At 43.0% G+C, this 20989-nt stretch overlaps 1 protein-coding gene across 8 annotated transcripts in view; it reads left to right on the forward strand.

Annotated features, from left to right (window-relative positions):
• MICU1 (mitochondrial calcium uptake 1) overlaps nucleotides 1–20989 on the forward strand; it is a 238456-nt gene that overhangs the window by 156896 nt on the left and 60571 nt on the right. The window lies entirely within an intron of this gene.

Raw genomic sequence — 20989 nt, forward strand, 5'->3', positions numbered from 1 at the left:
AGGGTTATAAATAAATAAGGTTATTTCATGCTCAGTGGCTGCAACAGCACTGTACTCCCTGAGTTTTCCAAACACCAACATTGCCCCCTCTACACCATGCAAAAATTGTCTCTGAAATATCTTCCTTGCCTATTGTTTTAACCCACATAGTCCCTGCACTAGCTCCCTCTTCCCCAGTGCCTCGGGTTCAAGCTTGTCACACTTCTCAAAGCCTTATATAACTTAGCCCCTCTCCACTACCTGCCTTTGTTTTTTCATGTCATCCCCCCACACCGCCTCGTGTACTCCACCAAGGATGTTAGTCTTGTCCATTCATTCACCAGCTTCTCGCACACACATCTCAGTGGCTTCATTCATGTTCTTTCCTATGTGAGGAACATTCTTCTGAGTTCATTCATTGCTTTATTCACATTCATGTATTTCCCAAAGACCCATTTCTGCAATGAAGCGGATGGCGTTTCTAGCTGACTTGTAAATATAAGTTTGAAGAGTAATTATGAATAACTTGTCTTTAATTTAAAAAGTAGTATTATAACTGAACCTTGTATTACCAAAGCCCTGCAAATCACCATCTTGGTCATTGAAGTAATTTTTGAACCCCTTCTCCTTGCATTGACTTTTTGTCTTTAGGTAGTAAGCTCCTTTGGGCAGGGCATATTCCTCCTTATTCTGTTTAGAAAGTGTCTAGCACATTATGGCATTATCAGAAACCAATCCCCTAATAGGTCACTCCCTCATATGGGTGTAATTATCCATGACTGCTGCCCACTTGAAAAAGAGATGGGAGGAGGAGGAGAAATCAGGCAATTCTGAGGAATTTTTGCAATATATAATCAACTGGTGGCTTTTTTTTTTTAGTGAGTGAATTTAAAAAATCACTATCAATAATACTCAAGGTTGTTTTGAGTGCTATAACTGCAAAATAGATTTTGAAGAAACTGTTTACTTCTCTAAAGGGTTGGATTTATGTATGTTTCAACTACTGATTTGAAACTCTATAAAGCAGCTGTTCTCACAGTGGGAAGCTCAGATTTTTCTTCCAGGAAAATGCAAAAAGGGACATTACCTTACTCTGGGCTCAGCCAACAGAAAACAGTCTATTGCAGGAGTAGGCAACCTATGGCACGCGTGCTGAGAGCTGATTTTCAGTGACACTCACACTGCCTGGGTCCTTGCCACCGGTCCGGGGAGCTCTGCATTTTAATTTAATTTTGAATGAAGCTTCTTAAACATTTTTAAAACCTTATTTACTTTACATACAACAATCGTTTAGTTATATATTATAGATTTATAGAAAGAGACTTTCTAAAAACATTAACATGTATTACTGGCACACGCAACCTTAAATTAGAGTAAATAAATGAAGACTCGGCACACCACTTCTGAAAGGTTGCCAACCCCTGGTCTATTGTATTGAACATACTGTATGGTCAGTTTCTTTTGCTGATTGCTAAGGTGAAAGAACTCTTTCTAGCTAGGTTAACAGCCTTCCCTGATGATGTGGTGGTGTTTTTTTAATTAATTTTTTTATCATCAAAATGTTCACACATGTTTTAGGAAAGTTTCAGCTGAAACACCCTCTGAATAGGATTGTATCAGGTAACGCCTGAATATTTTTCTCATTCTCTACAGGAGAAATTCTAAGATGACACTTAAGAAACACTGGAATAGTGAAGTCCTCTACTTCCTCCTTTTGCTTACTTTTTTAAACATAATTATATTTCCCATAATTTTGTTAAAATCTCAGCAATTTGCTCCATTATGGCTGTGAAGAGTAAAAGTAACCACAACCGGGGGAAAAACAGAAGCCTTTAACAGCATAATAGAACTCTCCTGTGGTTTGGGTACTTATACCTTGCTGCTTAATTACAGCCTTTGAAATCAGACATTGGCATGCAATGTAGTTTATGGTTCCCACTATATAAATTAAAACATGTATGAACTATGCAGTTGGTTGGTTGCCCTCCAGATGTTGCTTTTTCTTACTGGATAGATGATGTATTATAAAGGTGATTTAATGCAGATATTTCCTCGCTTGTTGTCACTCTGCAAGAGACAAGTGCTGTTGTAAAAAATGTTTCTCCTTTGACTAAGCAAGCTGAGCCATCCCTGTTTACTCTTGAGCAGTGGTGTAACTGCGTACTCTATCCTGTTGGGTTATGCAGTGTTTTCCCGGTATAATACCGTATGGATGATTTTGTTCCACTCATTTGAAATAGAGGCAATTTCACATCATACTTTATACTACTTCTGCTTCTTAGCTTTTTCTTATAGATGCCACTGAGGGAAGGGTAAAGAGGAAGAGGGAGATTGGTAAGATCCTGGCAACCAGTGTTACATTTTATTATTAATATTTCAGAAGGTCTCCAACTGGTTCCTTATTACTTCCAATGGGATGTTGCTATTAGCATCAAAACATTTGGTGAAGTATAGCTTGAGAATACCAACACCAATTTGCTATAATGTGATATTTTTAGGAAAATTTACTGGCCGTTATTTCCTGATGGCCTAACACTTGTGATGGAATCCAATTTTGAGTCACCCAGTCTGTTCCATAGGCTTGGTGTCTCAGAATTAGTCTGCCAAATGTACATGGAAATGATAGCCAGGCCTTGCACTTAATGTGGGACAAGCAGACGCCCCTGGTGCAAGCACCAGGGTTGCTCCCTGTCAAAGACTTCTCATCTAGTAGTGGAGAAAAGAGATACAAAGTGAATAGCAATGGGATTTTCTGAAAATGGTGTTACAACCCCAGGCCTCATTTCCATTGTCCTAAAATCCTGTTTCTCTTGTAGGGAAGAGGTTGCTGTAGGAGGGAATCAGTAGCCAGTAGGATGACACTGCGTCCCTGAAAACAGTCCTTGTTTTCAGGGCCTGTCTTGGCACTCAAGGAAGTTTTTTTGGTTATTTTTAATAAAAACAAATTGTAAGAGGCGCCATTGGCACCCTGCTTTAAACAGAGTATGCACACACTGCATGGAGTCCTAAATTATCCCTTTTTAGGATTTGGCTTTATTGATAACTCCATTAACAACAACAACAAATTTCAGCCACAGACTTCTCCACAAGTTCAGCTGTTCTTGGGGCTCTCCTGCTGGATTGCCTGTGTCCCAGAAAAGTACACAAAACCTTATATCCTGGCTGGAGCTAACAAGAAGCCAGCTTGAATCAGAAGCAAATACTTTACATCCTTATGCACGGTTCCAGTTCCTGAATTGAGTGTGACTCAGATGAATTCTTCATTCTTTTGCCAGATCTTACAAATGACCCACCCTGTTAAATGTCATCTGAAATATTGTGTACAATTCTCACCACCCATGGTCAAGAAAGATTAATTCAGACTGAAACAGGTGCAGAGAAGAGCTACTAGGATGACCAAGGGAATGAAGGGCCTATCTTGTGAGAAGAAGCCAAAAGAGCTTGGCTTGTTTAGTCTCTCAAAAAGAAGGCTGAAAGGGGGGATATGGTTACTCTGTATAAGTACATCAGGAGAGTAAACACCATAGAGAGTGAAGAGCTATTTAAGTTAAAGGACAATGTTGGCTCAAGAAAAAATGGGAATAAACTGAAATTTAAGCCCATTGTTTCTTGTCCTATCCTCAAAAGTTAAGGAGAACAATTTTTGTCCCTCCTCTTGTAACAACCTTTTATGTACTTGAAAACGTTCTCATATCACTTCTCTGTCTTCTCTTCTCCAGGCTAAACAAACACAATTTTTTTTCTATCTTTTCTCATAGGTCATGTTCTCTAGACCTTTAATCATTTTTGTTGCTCTCTGCTGGACTTTCTCCCATTTGTCCACATCTTTCCTGAAATGTGGCACCCAGGACTGGACACAATACTCCAGTTGAGGCCTAATCAGTGTGGAGTACAGCAGAAGAATTACTTCTCGTGTCTTACTTACAATACTCCTGCTAATACATCCCAGAATTATGTTCACTTTTTTTGCAATAGTGTTACACTGTTGACTCATATTTAGCTTGTGATCCGCTATGACCCCCAGATCCCTTTGCGCAGTACTCCTTCATAGGCAGTCATTTCCCATTTTGTATGTGTGCAACTGATTGTTCCTTCCTAAGTGGATTACTTTGCATTTGCCTTATTGAATTTCATCTTGTGTTCCTAAAGTTCATTCTTCAGATGGTCACCTAAAAGTCAGGAAGGGATGTTTTCCTCCTTCCCTTCCCCCCAATACATCCTAGGTGTGTAGTTTTTTGTTTGTCTGTCTGTCTCTTTCCTCAGAAGTATCAGAGATGGCCATGACTAGACATGTGACACCGAAGAGAGAGGGCCAGTTTTCTGAGGTGTCAGTGAGCATTCTCTCTATCACATGCTTAGCTGGCTGGTTCTTGCTCACATGTTCAGGGTCTAATTAATCACATGGGATTAGGAAGGAATTTTCCCCCAGGTCAGATTGGCAGTGACCTTGGGGTTGATTTTTCCTTCCTTTTCAGCATGGATTGTAGGTCACTTGCTGGGATTTCTTGTATGCAGATCATATCGATAGCATGTTGATGAACAAGAGCACTGATTAAGTGTCACTTGGCTGTCGATAAACCCTCAGCGATGAGTTATAAGACTCCGCATGTGGGCCCAATGATATGGAACCCGCGGGATTGCACATTCTTAGGGTTACTGGAAGCGGCGATACTGGGATTCTTCAAGTATGAGCTTACGGAATTTGGTTTTCTAGGAGGATTATTAGCTTCCCTGAACTGTGCTGGGTACTGACAGCTGGCGCCACAAAAACGCTGATCCATTGCCATCCTTGCTGGGAGTTTTAGGATGCATCTCACTTCAAGAATTCCCTGCAGTTGCAGAGGCCTCAGGCATTGCTGCACCTTGGTCCCTCCCATTGTCTATGGCACATAACAATTTAGTCTCCTGTAGGCTGTAATATTTTGGTCTAATTTTACATCTTGGATTTAGTGAGCAGGTGCTGGGTGGTACTGGTGACCTGTGATATATAGGAGGTCAAACTGGAAAAATCTGGTTGTCCCTTCAGACCTTTTAAATTCGGCAACTATTTCATCCTGATTTTTGTAAAACCCTGCAGACTACTACAAATCTTCAGTCATGGTTACCGTAGTGAAATAAGATTGCTGCACAATTAGTGACAGTATATCAGCTTGTTTTTCTACTGCTATAATTTATGTGGATGAAAAGATAATTGATTTCAATTGGATTCTTGATTATTGACCAGCAGTTGCGGAAATAAGAGTGTAGCAATGTCAAATTGGTTAAGCTCCATAAGCTATTAAACACTGCAAGAATCTATAAATCAAGCAGTTAAAGAAAAGGTGTTTTGAAGGCCAGTTGTAACTTTTCAAATTGACTCTACCAAGTTGTCACGGAGTGCACTCACTGCTTGTGCCACCTCCTGGCCATGCTGGGGATTAGTTCTGCCAGGTTTTGCACCCACCCCATCTCCGAAGGTGTCTTTCCAATTGTCCTCTTATCCTGCGGACCGCTCTTGCTCCAGGAACCGCAGCCTCCCCAGTGGCTGGTAGGGGAACCTGAGCCCATCCTCTACTCCAAGTTCCAGCTCAGGGGCCATCTAATCAGCAGCCAAGGTCTGCACTTCTATTCCTTGCTGCTTTCCCCCTGAGCCTTCTCCTATCTTCCTGGCTTCCAGCCTCTCAACTCCTTCCTCTCAGGGAGTGACTGCAGCCTACCTTTCTGCTCTCTGCTTCTGTGCTTTATACAGGACCCTCCTGTTCCTGCACAGCTGAGCCTTATTTAATCAACCCCTGCTCCCTGACTCCTCCTCCAGGTGCATCCCAGGGAGTTAATTGGCCTATTAGGCCACCTTAATCTTTTCAAGCCTTGTGTGGGGTAGACATCCCATCACAAAGACAAAAAGTTTTGCAGTGTAACTTACTACTGGAGTAGCTTGCATCTTAGCTGTAGCTTCAGAGAAATTGTGTATAAACTATTTTTGTAAATTAGTTGTGGTTTACATTCAGAAAGATAGCCAAGGAAGTATACTGTAGTGCAGAATAGAAGTGCTAGGGTTGATGTCTGTATCTGTAAGTCTGTTTATCCTTGTAACTTACACCATGTGTAGTAGTAGGGACCACTTTCCCATGTTTCCCCACCAATGTGCCTCAGTTTTGATCTAGAGGGACCATTTGAGAGTGAGGGTCGAAGCTTACTCATCAGTCCCTTTCATTCCTTGGTGCTGTGCTTCTGTTGATAAAGGTTTTAGCTGTGATATGGTGATCTTCAGGCTAGGCATTGAATGGAGCCTACCTCATATTTGCCTGTTATTTACTCTTCATTACACAAGAACTAGGGGTCACCAAATGAAATTAATAGGCAGCAGGTTTAAAACAAATGAAAGGAAGTATTTCTTCACACAGTGCACAGTCAATCTGTGAAGCTCTTTGCCAGAGGATGTTGTGAAGGCTAATACTGTAACAGGGTTCACAAAATAACTAGATGAGTTTATGGAGGATAGGTCAATCAATGGCTATTAGACAGGATGAGCAGGGATGGTGTCCCTAGCCTCTGTTTGCCAGAAGCTGGGAATGGGTGACAGGGGATGGATCACTTGATGATTACAGGTTCTGTTCGTTCCCTCTGGGGCACCTGGCATTAGCCACTGTTGGAAGACAGGATATTGGGCTAGATGGAACTTTGGTCTGACCAAGTATGGCCATTCTTAGGTTCTTATATACGTGGAGTGAGTTACTGAACTGTCAAATGGTAACAGCTATTGGTCATTACTGACCAGGACAGTATTTGAACCAGTGAGCAAGAAGAAAAGGGTTACTTTATCCTATCAACAGTTGTATGAGCACCCAGTCCGTCTGTAGATATACCACTTCTGCTGCTGCTTAGTTTTTGTCCATATACTTATGTAGCTTTTGTCTTCTTTTCCCTCCGTCTCCAGTCTAATCTGCTTCCTTTTTCATGTCCCTCCCTTGCTCTTGCCCATCTCTCCTCTCTTTCTCTGCCACATCCATTCCCTCTCATTTATAAACACTCATTCTGGCATATGTTTACCCAGTTTCACCCATTTCTTCCTTCCTTTGTCTCCCCTTCCCTCCTTGAAGTAATCAGGTGCTCACCTGTGATTGGCAAATGGATGGAAACTCATGTATGCTGGCCCAAGTCAAAGCAGTAGCTGCCTGCATGTGGCAGTGGTGGCGATGGTGTTAATGAACTGCCTCTCCTCTCCCCTCTATGATAATCATCGCTGCAAAGTTATAAGGAAGTGGCTCAGTTACTTTCAGACACCTTAAAGTGAAACCTGAATACTGAAGGTACAGAGGCAGGAAATGTGTAAATCTATCTTTCTTAAAACTAGATCCACTTAATTTCCATATTTTAATTGTTTTCTTCTCCATGTGCTGATTATTAAATAATTAATTGCAAAGATTAATCTTGCAGCACATCTGCTTTTCGTGTTCTTATGTTGAAGTCAGATTTGTACAATACCGCTTTGTACAGTACCAGCATAAGGAGGTCTTGGGCCATGACTAAGGCTCCCAGGCACTACAGTAATACAAATAATAAGAATGTTAATTCTGGTACACAGATAGTGGTTATGTGGAAATGAAGTTGTCAGCATAGATTTAATTTCACTCCTGATGAAGTGAAATAGTTAAAAAATAGAGGAGAGGGAGAAAGGAGAACACAATCAAAAGGGAAATGAGATACTATCCAAGAATGTGAATGAGCAAGAAAGTGTGTTAGTAATAAATGGTGTTCTAACTGTAGCGCTGGCATACACCACTCATGGCCTTGAGCAAGCTTCATAAATTGCCTCAATTACCCCATTTATAACATGAATATAATTAGGGCTGTCAAGTAATTAAAAACATTTATTGTGATTAATCACACTGTTAAATGATAACAGAATACCATTTATTTAAATATTTTTGGATATTTTCTACATTTTCAAATATATTGATTTCAGTTACAACAATGTAGAAAAACATCCAAAAATATCTAATACATTTCCAATTGGTATTCTGTTGTTGTAAGTGCAATTAAAACTGCTATTAATTGTGATTAATTTTTTTAATCACAATTAATTTTTTGAGTTAATTGCGTGAGTTAAACTGTGATTAATCGACAGCCCTAAATATAATACTTAATTCACCAGAGTGTTTATAAAAGTGGTTTGACATAAAGATGCTGTATAAGTGCTAATTTATACTTTATAACTAGCACAGTTAGGCTATGTCTACACTACAGACCTTACAGTGGCACACTGTACCGTTGCAGTGGCTCCACTGTAAGATCTCCCATGTAGCTGCTTGGAGAGAGCTCTCCCATCGACATAATTAAACCACCCCCAACGAGCAGCAGTAGCTATATTGGCGGGAGAGCATCTCCCACTGACATATCGCTGTCCACTGGTGCTTTTGCTGGTGAAACTTTCGTCGGTTGGGAGGGTGATTTTTTTTTCACCCCCTTTACTGACAAAAGTTTTACCGACAAAAGTGCTAGTGTAGACAAAGCCTTAGATTGGGCTGAGATTTGCATGCAGAAGTTAAACCTTTATGTTATGTCCCATTAAACAATGTATTCTTCCCCAATTGATGGCACTTACTGTTTGAGTATAAAACAAATTTTCAGAGAATCTTAAAGTTACGTCACTTAGCCCAAGTTATAAGCAGTTTAAAATGGACACCTACAAAACTGTTGTGGTGCTTCTAGGTTTTTTAGATTCCTCCAGAAAATAAATTCTTGCAGTTCTTTTGTTTTTTGATTGATAAACTTCCTCATTTCTACATTGTAGCCAATTCAGAGAATGTTAGTTTATTTATGGGTCAATTCTTTTTCATTTGTCCACATAATGAGTAATAACTCTTTCTGTCTCTGTTGCAATGATTGCCTTCAATATTTTAGTAGTTCCATATATTTGTTGTCAAATGTTCTATAAATTAAGCTTTCATGTAAAGAAAAAATCACTTCTAGCCCTGATGATTGCTATTAATATTCTTTAAATCACTAATGTTGTGGTAGCTATGAAGTAAACCGTGAGAAAAGTTAACATTGTTGTCCTCCTGAATCTGCAGGTGGCCTGAAAGTGATTCTGAGAGTTGTGAACTGCCTTGTCTGTCAATAGTGTTTAAAACTCTGAAAGCCGGTGCGTAATGATTTAAATCTCAACATTATTCACTATTTCACCACTGTGCCTTTTAGTAGAAAAATCAGCTAACGTTACAAATAGTTTTGATGACAAATTAATTTGATGGGCTCTTCGTTGTCAAATCTGTTTGACACTAGTACTTGATGCCCTGCTGGTTGAGTGATTAAATCATTTGTCACCTAAAGTTTTGATGACTGAAACTTCAAATGATGAAAGTGTTGGTATCCCTTGTAGATTATTTCAAAATCTAAGGCAAGGGTTATATTTTATTAGAGTGCAAATTTTGGATTTATGAACACTATTAGTCTTAACAATATGTATTTAAATTGTGATGTTTTTCCTGCAATGTTTTAGGTCACATTAATTTATTAGAACATTTATTTTATTATGAATATCCTGTATATAAATGATTTTGCATACATTACTTGCAGTGGAGAATGGGTTGTATAATGTATTTTTTCAGGATGAATTACCAGAGATTGCCTTAGAGCTCAGCCAGTTAAGAGATTCACCAGGTTAGTGACTGAGCTATAATCAAGCACTCCCTTCTAGAGCTTGCCCAAGTCTGCTGGAGGAGAATTGCTCTTCTGCAGATTTCTGAAGTTTTAGATTGCTTCTGTTAAGAAAAAAGAATAGTAAAGCTAGTGTAGATCTGCTCTTCAAGTGTGAAGTGCAAAAGAATCTATAATGTATTTGTCTTTGCTTTACTTTCTATTAAAGTTGAACTGGGTAGTTAATGAGGAAGTGAGTTAGGGCCACCTGTGCTATGAGTAAATTATCAAAGTGCTCAGTGATAACATAGTTGTCCCCTAACCTGGTTACAGAGCTTTCATTTGATAGTGAAGACAGGACCCAAATCATGCTAAACCATCATCCTATGATGTCAGCTGCTGGCATCTGTGATGATACAGAAAAATATTCTGATATATTTTCGGTCAATTCAGATATGCCAGTGGACTATGTAGGGGAGGGAAAAACAATTAAAAATGCTGTTTTAAAGTGCACAGTATTCCAACCCTGGTTTACTTAGTGGAAGGGATATTAAGCATAGAAATCTTTAACTTCCATTTTTAACAGGGAGGAGACAAAATGCAGCAGCAGATTAAAAAGTGGAATGGATGAGGTCCTGGCAAAGAATCAGGAAGAAATAGACTAAATTATGTGTAGCTATTTGAATGTATTCCAGTCTGCCGGATTTGATTAATTCTACTCTGGAGTGCTAAAGAAACATGCAGAGCTAGTGCCTGTGCTGATAATTATTGCTAAGACAGCAGAGGTCCCAAGGGGTGGAAAAGGGCAAACAGTACCTATTCTAAGAGGGAGAGCCAGGGAATTAAAGCAGTCAGCTGAATTTTAATACTTGATATGTTGATAGGACAATTAATAAAATAGTTGATTTTTTTTAAGCACCTAAGGGAAGAAAAGTGACCATTTGGTATGGCTGTTTAATTACTGTTATATTGCCTATGAGCTTTTTCTCTTAGCTTGGATAACAAAAACCTAGTGTGCAATTATGAATTAGCTGGAGCTACAACATGGATGACACAATACTGAAGAAAACTGAATATATGTTTATGGGGAGGATAGGTCTGTGCGTGGAGAGGACAGTTCATGCGGATTGTCCTCTGCCACATGAAATGGGGAAGTCCTCTGGACCTATCATGGATTGTCCAGTCCCACCCTGGACCTCCTGACGTCACTCCCCATGTTAAGGATCTATGCTAGAGGAAGCAGAGATTGGGCAGGCTGGGGGCCGAAGTGGGTAGACTGGTGGTAGTGGTAGGTCTTGAAGAATGCTCCCCTGAACAAAATAACTGGATTCATTTTTTTTAAACCTGATCAGAGATTGTCATCTCTTTAAATAACCAGCAGTTCTGGTTTCCAAAATTTGAAGCATCCAGCTTTAAAAAGGATTAAACTCTCATGTATGAAATTTCTTTGAAATCCATAGTCATCTTTATTTTATTTAAACAAAATGTTTGTCTCTTCCATCTTACAGATTCACTTTGCATTCTGAAGACACAGCTATCCTTGGTCTGCTTCCTACATCTTCACTAAAAGTACCTGTTTTAGCTACTGATTTTAATATTGCTTCAGTAATGATGTAGGAAGCAGAAATGTCAGCTTGATTCTCACTGTTAGGTTGAACTTGGAAGTACTGAAAGTAGTTTGAAAAACAAACTTAGTTTCCTTGGTAAATTGAGCAACAAAGTCAAATGGAGAGTAAACATGAATTAATTAACAGGCAGCAGAGGTTCTGTATATTTATAAAATGATTTTATGTATCTGTTGCATGGAGAATATTATTTGTACTTCCAGATTGAAAGCTAGTAGAATGGAGAGCTCAAAATGCTCATTCTATTCTAAGAACTAAATGTGACTGCAGAGCTATTTCACTGTGATATTTTATAAATTAATATAGTAGTAGATGTGTAGTGTCTTCTTCTTGCCTAGAAACTATACAATGTTCCATCTTGTTATGGTTTAAAAGTTCCAAATAAGTAAGTGAAGATAGTGGGAGCAAAAGAGTTATAAGTAAGAGTGTGGGTTTTACTATAGTGCAGGGGTAGGCAACCTATGGCACACGTGACAAAGGCGGCACACGAGCTGATTTTCAGTGGCACACACTGCCTGGGTCCTGGCCACCGGTCCGGGGGGGCTCTGCATTTTAATTTAATTTTGAATGAATCTTTTTAAACATTTTTAAAACCTTATTTACTTTACATACAACAATAGTTTAGTTATATATTATAGACTTATAGAAAGAGACCTTCTAAAAACGTTAAAATGTATTACTGGCACGTGAAACCTTAAATTAGAGTGAATAAATGAAGACTCGGCACAGCACTTCTGAAAGTTTCCCAACCTCTGTTATAATGAGTGCCATGTGATGTGTTCAACTTCTGACTGTAAGATGACTTTTACTTACTATAGCTATATGTGTGTTGTGTTTCCTTTCTGGGTAGGAGGAAGCTTTCTTTTCTTTTTTCTCTCCTCCCCCTTTTCCTGAGGTCTTGTTGTCATAGAAGAGAATTAAGGTAAAAGCCCTGCATCTTTTCCCTCAACAACATACTAGAGACTGTTGAAAACAGGACACTAGTCCATGTTTAATATATATGGAGCCAGGATACGTTTTGTCTCTAATGGTACGGTGGGTTTCCAAATAGTGTTGCACATGAGTTCTGGGATATGAAGTTTGTCTGAACCACTTAAATAAAGTTTGGAATAAATGTTTGTCTTTTAATTTAATCAAACATGCCATGGGAAGATTGTCAATGGTAGTTAGGCACGTAGCTTCCATTGAATGTCAATCTAACTGCCATTTGAAAATCCTTGTTATCACCTTTCCCCCATCCCAGCCAGGCCATTTAAAAATACTCTGAAGTATTCAATTCAAGTGTTAGCGCTAATTTCTCTTCTTTGCATACAGATTTACATACCTGAAAGATGGAATAGCCTTTAGGAACTCCTCTTTCCTGCTGTAGAGGATGTTTACTAATAATTTGGTGCCCTTATAAACATTAAAACCTCTTATTTTACATTTAATTTAAAAAAAAATTGGTGGCGAGGGGGCTGAGGATGATAGGAGAAGAGGGAAAGTCTTTTCACCTCTTTCATGCATACTAACTATGCACCTTTACAAAACTCCAATGGATTGCTTCTCCAGAACAATAAATAAAGCCAGTTTTGCAGCAGTTTGCAGATAAATAATATATTACAGCCGGTCAAATAAGGCTTTGAGTAAATGCTTCTTTATAGTGTCATATGTTGCAAGTCAGGCTATTACTCTGCAAATTCAGGTAAAAACACAAAAATGATCTGTGAGATCTCTTTGATTGCTTGTTACACGTGTTTTGTGTTTGTAGCTCTTTTCCCCACACACCCCAAAAATTTCACAGAATTAGTAATTTTTTGACTTTATGGTTGCTTGTTGATTAACTGAGATCAGGGTTGGGGGGCAGTTCTCTGAGCTTTTCTCTACAAACTAAAAGGCCTAATGTAGCTTCATTTTTCTTTTTCATCCACAAATAAGCAACACATGAATCTTTAAAGCTATATTTTGCTTGTGATGTCAGGGGAAGTCTTCCTACAAAACCAAAAGCCCTTTTGAAACACACAAGTTGAAATGTTCATATATAGGATTAATACAATATGAAGGGAGTGCCAATTACAAAACAAAGATGTGTGTTTGACATTACTTTTGATGTTCAATTTGTAGGTAACAAATATAGGTTTTGGTAATGCCTCTTGAGTTTAAAGAACAGGCGAATAAAAATCTGGATATATGTAAGCACTAAGTTTCCTGATATCTGTATCTGTAATATTCTTTTTTAAATTGACTGATGAACATATGTGCATTTTCTTGCTTTTATAAAATATGCTGGTTCAGTAGCTTTCGCATTAGAGCAGCATTTACCTATGAGAAATGACACAGTAGTAAGTATGGATGTAACTGTGTGGAATTCACTGACTTCGTTGGGAGTCGAGGGAGTTGAGCAGCTTGCAGAATTAGGCTCTATGATACAGTATCCTATCATGGTTAGCAACTCCATTACTTTGTCAGTATGGTTTAGTTTGTTGTACTCCTGACCTTGGCTAAGAAAGTCACATATTTGAGTTCAGCACCAGAAACTGAGCTGATTTCTTCAGTTCATAGCCCCTGGGCCAGCATGTAGAAGAGAGATTGAACAGAGGTCGCTTCGCCAAGCTGTTCTGACTGCCTGGAAGTTAAAAGCCCTTTGACATTTTTCATAAAAATAAGCAGTAACACTGCTGTCCTGACCATCAAACTCCCTTTCAGTAAAACCAAGTTTGATTTCCAAGAACATGAACTATTGCTGGTGACTTACAAGCTTTACTGTTTTCCTAGGAATTGCTCTACCACCAATCTCTTAACTTGTTGTTTTGTAAAGTGTCTGAATACCTTCAATGTGAAAGCCACAATATGAAACAAAATTATTTTATTGACTTTTTCACACCATAGTGTCGACTTTGTAAAAGACTGTGTCTATGAAGTGCATAAAACTAGAATATTTCAGAGAGGGAGCAGAAAGATTTTTTGTATTCTCTTTGCAGGTTTTGTTTATTGTTTCTTTTTTTTACAAATATAGCACACAAGCTTTTATTGTTTCAGTCATGTGTACCCTGGTGGTGGTAAGAAATCAAGAGTGTAGCTGATTGCCAGGCCTCCCATGAACCAGACTACATTCATTTTCTCTAGCTTTGAGGTGAGTAGCAGAACAGTTTGAAATTTTACTTAGGAATTACCATACTGGATCAAACCAGTGATCCATGTAGTCCAGTATCCTGTCCCTAACAGTAGCCAGTAACTGATGCTTCAGAAGAAGTTATAAGAAACACTATAGGGGGAAATTATGGGATAATCTGCCCACAGACGAAATGTCTTCATAACCCTATTGATTAAATCTTGGGTTTATGTTCTGAAGTATGAGGATTTAGAGCTCTAATGTAAATGTGGAATTCTCATTTTCTATATGAACATTTGAAAGCTACACTTTCCATTACTCCCTCATGGCAGTGTGTTCCGCACTTGTGTTGCAGAAGTTTCCTTTTCTTTTTTTAAATTTGTTGCCTTTCAGTTTAATTGAATGGCCCCTTGCTCTTGATTTCATTGCATTTTTGTATAGATTGTGTATTTTTGATAGTAGCTCAGCACTTCATTTTTCAGAACTCTTGGATATAGCCGTCTGATCATGGTGGTGTGTTGTTCTTTAAAGTATCAGTTTGTTCCAGCACACTCTTTTGGGACACTTCCGTCTCAGACAATATTTGATCTTTATCAACTGAAAAGAGTAAGAGCAAAATCTTAAACACCCACACACACTCCCCATTGAAATTAATAGTAAAACTCACTGACTGCAGCAGAGTCAGAATTTCACCCTAAGTGTGGGGTAGGTATCTCCCTAGCATCTTTTGTAATGAAGGCAGATGCAAATACATTTTTTGGCTTCCCTTATCCTTATTAATTGCTCCCTGGTTGTCCAGTGGGCATCAGTTCTCTGGCAAGCTTCCTGCTTCCAATATACTTAAATAATTTATCTATTAATTTTCACTACCATAACTGCTAGTGGAATTATTGCAAAGGAATCCCTTGTGCTCACAATAGATACATTTGTTTGGGGAACAGAAATTATTTTGAGTGAACAAGCTGAGGGGGAGGTAAGTCAGGAACTCATCAAGTAACTCAGAAGTTCTTAGAGATATTGGTGGAAAGAGGGGTTCTGGGCAGAACCAATTCCTAGTTCCATTAGCACCTTCCTCTAACCAGCATTGCTGTGTTGCTATTGTGATGTTTTATAGAATAGCTTCAAGTTACATAAACATCCACACAAATTATATTTACTATAACAGCTTTAAGCTGAATTCCCCAGTCTTGAATGACTATATGATCTAACAACCAGTTTAGATTCAAGCTTGGCCTTGAGACGTCCTTGAATGTAGAGAGCCCTGACTCTACTCAAGTGTATATGGTAACTTTGTTCACAGAACTTGCATTCCTGAGACAGGGTCTGACTGGGACTCCCTGTTCCAGATATAGCTATAGTTAGTAAGCCATCTTTATGGAAATGATGTTCAGAATCTCTAAGGCATGATTCCTTTGGCATCTTGCTGTTTGTTTGACAGAAGTCTATTTTTAACTTAATGTCAGAGGAGAAATTGCTTGTTCTCAGCATTGGCTACATTATGATAATACATGTGAGAATGTACATTAAAAAATATACTGTCCTATCCAATATGGGATAAAGAAGCCTTCATTAATGTAATAATAGTAACATATTTACCCTGCTTTTGTTACTACGACTACTGATATTGGAAGACTTGATTTTTTGACTTATGTAGGAAAATGTATATTTAGACCGGGGATTCTAGGAATGCCTGTTTTTCACACAGTTGTTTGATGGCTTAGAAAATGGACACACACAATTTTTTGTGCAAAGCCTGTTGTAGCAGCTATGCACCTCATTTTGAATTTTGTGGTGAAGAGGGAAGAACGCTGCTGCTGTTCAGTAGGGATCTGGCAGGACAGTGGAATAATAGACTCCAGTTTTAAAATAAAACTTCGGAATAGAAATCATCAATCTAAATAATACTTCTGATATGATGCTTCTGATCTCAAAGTGCTTTATTTAAAAAGGCAAAAATGTATATTGGCAGGATAGAACCAAGAGTAACTAAGCATTTTTTATATTTTTCATTGGAACAGCTGAACATGATTATGTAATTTGCCTCTAGTGGGAGAAAATTGGTGTTTGTCTTGTAGGAGGTGGTCTGTAATCAAAGTGCAGCAATTGATGGTGGATAGAGGAATCTGGTAGTGTTCTTAGAATCATAGAATATCAGAGTTGGAAGGGGACCTCAGGAGGTCGTCTAGTCCAACCCCCTGCTCAAATCAAAGCAGGACTAATCCCCAGACAGATTTTTGCCCCAGATCCTTAGGTGACCCCCATCAAGGATTGAACTCACAACTCTGGGTTTAGCAGGCCAATGTTCAAACCACTGAGCTATCCCTCCCCCTGGAATAACTCAGAATAAAGAGGTGTGTGTAAATCTGTCTTCTATGAACATGTATTATCCTGAGTCACTGCTTCAGCCAATATGGGATTCAACATGCTGGCTGAAGGCAATAGCTGCTTGGGTTCTCCTGCTGCAAAACATATTTTATATTTAGCTATTTTTATGGAATTGAAGTTGGCAGGTAATCAGCAAACACCTTGGAAGAGGCATAGTGTGTGTGTGTGTGTGTGTGTGTGTGTGTGTGTGTGTGTGTGTGTGTGTGTGTGTGTGTGTGTGTGTGTGTGTGTAAAAATCCAAGATGATTATTTGCATCATGCTATGTTCTTCTTTGAGTGATTGCTCCTATGCATTCCAGTTAGGTGTGCGCGCTGTGCGTGCATGGTTCTTCGGAAGATTTTTACCCTAGCAACTCCGGCGGGCCGGCTGGGCGCCCCCTGGAGTGGCGCCGCTATAGCGCTAGATATATACCCCAGCCAGCCCGTCCGCTCCTCAGTTCCTTCTTCCCGCCCGTGATGGCCGTTGGAACAGTGGAGTGCTCCTTTGACCTCCACATCCCTAGCTTATCTCTGGTTCTCGTTGTATTTAGTGTATATAGTTAGTTAAAATAGTTAGTTAAGTTAGTTTATTAAGTAGATTAAGGGGAATTAGGGGGGCTTAACCCCTCTTTTCCTGACCGGTGCGGGCTTATGCCCAAGGCACCGGGGTTTAAGCCCTGTGCGGCTTGCCAGCGGCACATGCCGATTGGGGACCCTCACGACTCCTGCCTGCGCTGCTTAGGAGAGGCCCATCGCGCAGATAAGTGCCCAATTTGCAAATCGTTCAAACCAAGAACGAAGAAAGAGCGGGACATTAGATTGAAGCAGCTCTTAATGGAGTCGGCGCTTACCCCTGCGGTGCCGACACCATCAGCTCCGCAGTCGTCTTCGGCGCGGAGCGCCCCAGCGGTTCCCGACCGGTCCGGTACCGAGACTCTTAAAAAGAAGCAGCCGGCACCGACACCTCGGCACCGTTCCCTCTCGCCATCGGGGAAATGCAAGCCGCAGCAGAAGTCTACCAAGACACCTGCGTCGGGACCGCTCGTCCAGCCGCCAGCGCCAGCTCCCTCGGCACCGGCTACGACAGCGCATAGACCATGCGCGGTACCGTCGACACCGGCACCGACAGGGCCGTTGAGTCCGGTACCTCCGTGCTCCCCGGTGCAAACCGTGGTCGAGCTGCCTCTCCCGTCGACGTCCGAGACTTTCTCGACGGCGAGAGAGCTCATAGAGCTCACAGAGGCACCGAGCCTCCGGCCCCCAGCACCGCCGGTGCGGGCTGTGCAGTCAGTGGGCAAACCGGCCATCATGAGGCCGCCTTCCCCTGACAGACGGGATAGAAGGCGTTCCAGGTCACGCTCCCGATCCCGGAGACAGTCGCCTTCACGCCGATCTAGATCCCGGCACCGGTCGCAGTCCTGGTACCACTCCACATCGCGGTACCGGTCGCACTCCTGGAGATGATCCCGGTCCCGATCTCCCGACCGTTGGTTCCGAAGAAGGTCCGGATCCCGGTACCGCTCCCGGTACCGATCATCACGAAGCCGCTCCCGCTGACGTCGGTCGAGATCGCGGTCGACCTCCCGGTACCCGCACGGTCGATGGTCCCGCTCTCGCTCCCAGCACCGATCCCCGGCACCGTCCAGGGACAGACCGGCGGCATCGACAGCGCAGTCCCTGAGCGCCTCTGCCCCCCCGTGGCCTTCCTGCCAACCTTCGGTCGCCTCTCAAGCGGGCAGCGGTGTTGATCTCCGGGCCGATCCCCAAGGGCAGGACCACGGTCCGCAGCAGTGGGGCTTCTGGACCCCCTGGGCCTATCACGAGGCTCAAGGGGTCCCCTCCCTTCAGCGACCCAGGACCTCCGACCACAGGGTGCCGGACGCCACGGTCAGCAGGCCCCCTCCATCACCGCCGGTTGAGGCTCCACCGCCACCTGTAGCGGCAGAGCATCCCGTAGACGCGGAGGCTTCGCACCCCATGGACGAACCACCTCTACGAGCCATGGGCCAGGGCCTATCCTCGTCTTCCTCGCTGGATGAGGCGGTGGCGGGGTCATCAACATCGAACCCCCCACCGATTGACTTGCGGGCCCACCAGGACCTGCTTCGACGGGTGGCACAGGCCATTGACTTCCCGGTCGAAGAGGTCGCTGAAGACGAGGATCCGGTGACCAGGGTGCTTGGAGCTGAGGCCCCGCTGCGGGTGGCTCTGCCCTTTATTCGGACCATCCAAAAGAATGCCACTACGATCTGGCAGTCGCCGGCGTCCATCCCTCCCACCGCTCGAGGGGTGGAACGGAAATACTCGGTTCCCCCCAGCGGGTACGAGTATCTTTACATGCACCCGACTCCGGACTCCCTCATAGTACAGTCCGTGAATGACCGGGAGAGACATGGGCAACCCGCTCCGGCGCCAAAGTCAAAGGACGCGCGGAGGATGGACCTGTTGGGCCGGAAGGTCTATTCGGCTGGTGGCCTCCAGCTACGGATTGCCAATCAGCTGGCTCTCCTTGGTCGCTACACCTACGACGCCTTCGTGTCCCTTTCTAAATTTACGGAGCTGATACCAGCAGCCTCCAGACCGGAATTCTCAGCCCTTCTTGAGGAGGGCAAGAAAGCCTCCCAGTCCTCCCTCCAGGCCTCACTGGACTCCGCAGATTCCGGAGCCAGAACTTTGGCATCGGGAGTGACCATGAGAAGAATCTCCTGGCTGCAGTCTTCCACCTTGCCGCCCGAGGTCCAGCACACTCTACAGGACCTGCCCTTCGATACCAAGGGCCTCTTCTCGGAGAAAACAGACTCCAGAATTCAGACTCTTAAAGATGGCCGAGTCGCCATCTGCACCCTGGGCATGCACACGCCAGCTACCCAGCGGAGGTCCTTCCGGCAGCAGTCGTACCGCCGGTTTAATCAGGCCACGGCCTGACAATCCGTGCAGAGGCAGGGTGAACCACCGGAGACCGTCGGGCAACTGGGGAAATCAGTCCCAAGCGCCCTCCAAAGCCCCTCAGTGGCCTAAGTCTGCCTTTTGATGGGATGCCCGAGGACGGCCCATCAGTCTCTTCACCGGATCCTTCCCCGTTATTTTTCAACCGTCTTTCCCACTTCCTCCCGGCGTGGTCCCAGATTACAACGGACAACTGGGTACTGCGCACGGTAGAGTCTGGTTACCGCCTTCAGTTTGTTTCGCTCCCTCCCTCCCACCCACCCTCCCCGTCCCTCTTCAGGGACCCCTCTCACGAGCAATTCCTCTTGCAAGAGGTTGAGACTCTGCTGAGTTTGGGTGCCATAGAGGAGGTGCCGAGCGACATGCGAGGCCGGGGATTCTATTCCCGATATTTCCTAATCCCCAAAGCGAAAGGAGGTCTACGACCTATACTAGACCTCCGAGAGCTCAACAGATACCTGCTCAAGCTCAAGTTTCACATGGTAACCCTGGGGACCATCATTCCCTCCCTGGATCCAGGAGACTGGTTTGCCGCCCTCGACATGAAGGACGCGTATTTCCATATTGCAATTTACCCTCCTCATCGACGCTACCTGCGTTTCGTCGTCAACAGCATGCACTACCAGTTTGCAGTGCTACCCTTCGGCCTCTCCACCGCGCCGAGAGTCTTCACCAAGTGCATGGCAGTGGTTGCCGCAGCCCTCCGCCCTCGTTGTATACATGTCTACCCGTATCTCGACGACTGGCTGGTCCGCGGACCATCCCGCCAACTGGTAGCAAGTCAAATGGCCACGATCCTAGCCCTGTTTCAGCGCCTAGGACTTATGATAAACACTGAGAAGTCCACGTTAGCTCCATCACAGAGAGTGGAGTTCATCGGAGCGGTCCTGGATTCCAATTTGGCCAGGGCCTGCCTCCCTTGACCTCGGCATCAGACTATGGTTTCCTTAGTCCGGGACCTGCAATCCTTTCCCACAACAACGGTGCGATCCTGCCTCCGCCTCCTGGGCCACATGGCGTCGTGCACGTTCGTGACTACGTACGCGAGGCTGCGCCTTCGCCCGTTTCAAACTTGGCTTGCGTCGGTGTACCGGCCGCACCGCGACCCCATAGACATGGTAGTCACAGTCACGAAACCGACCCTCGCTTCACTCAACTGGTGGCTGGACCCAGAGGTCGTGTGTGCCGGAGTCCCATTCCGCCCTCCTCGCCCGTCCGTCACCCTGACCATGGATGCCTCGGAGTTGGGGTGGGAGGCACACCTCGGCGACCTACACACCCAGGGTCTCTGGTCGCCCCGAGAGCTCTCCCTCCATATCAATGTCAGGGAGCTGCAGGCGATCCGCCTCACGTGTCAAGCTTTCCA

The sequence above is a fragment of the Mauremys reevesii genome, linkage group 7 (assembly GCF_016161935.1).
Source record: "Mauremys reevesii isolate NIE-2019 linkage group 7, ASM1616193v1, whole genome shotgun sequence".
In the NCBI taxonomy this organism is placed as follows: domain Eukaryota; kingdom Metazoa; phylum Chordata; order Testudines; family Geoemydidae; genus Mauremys; species Mauremys reevesii.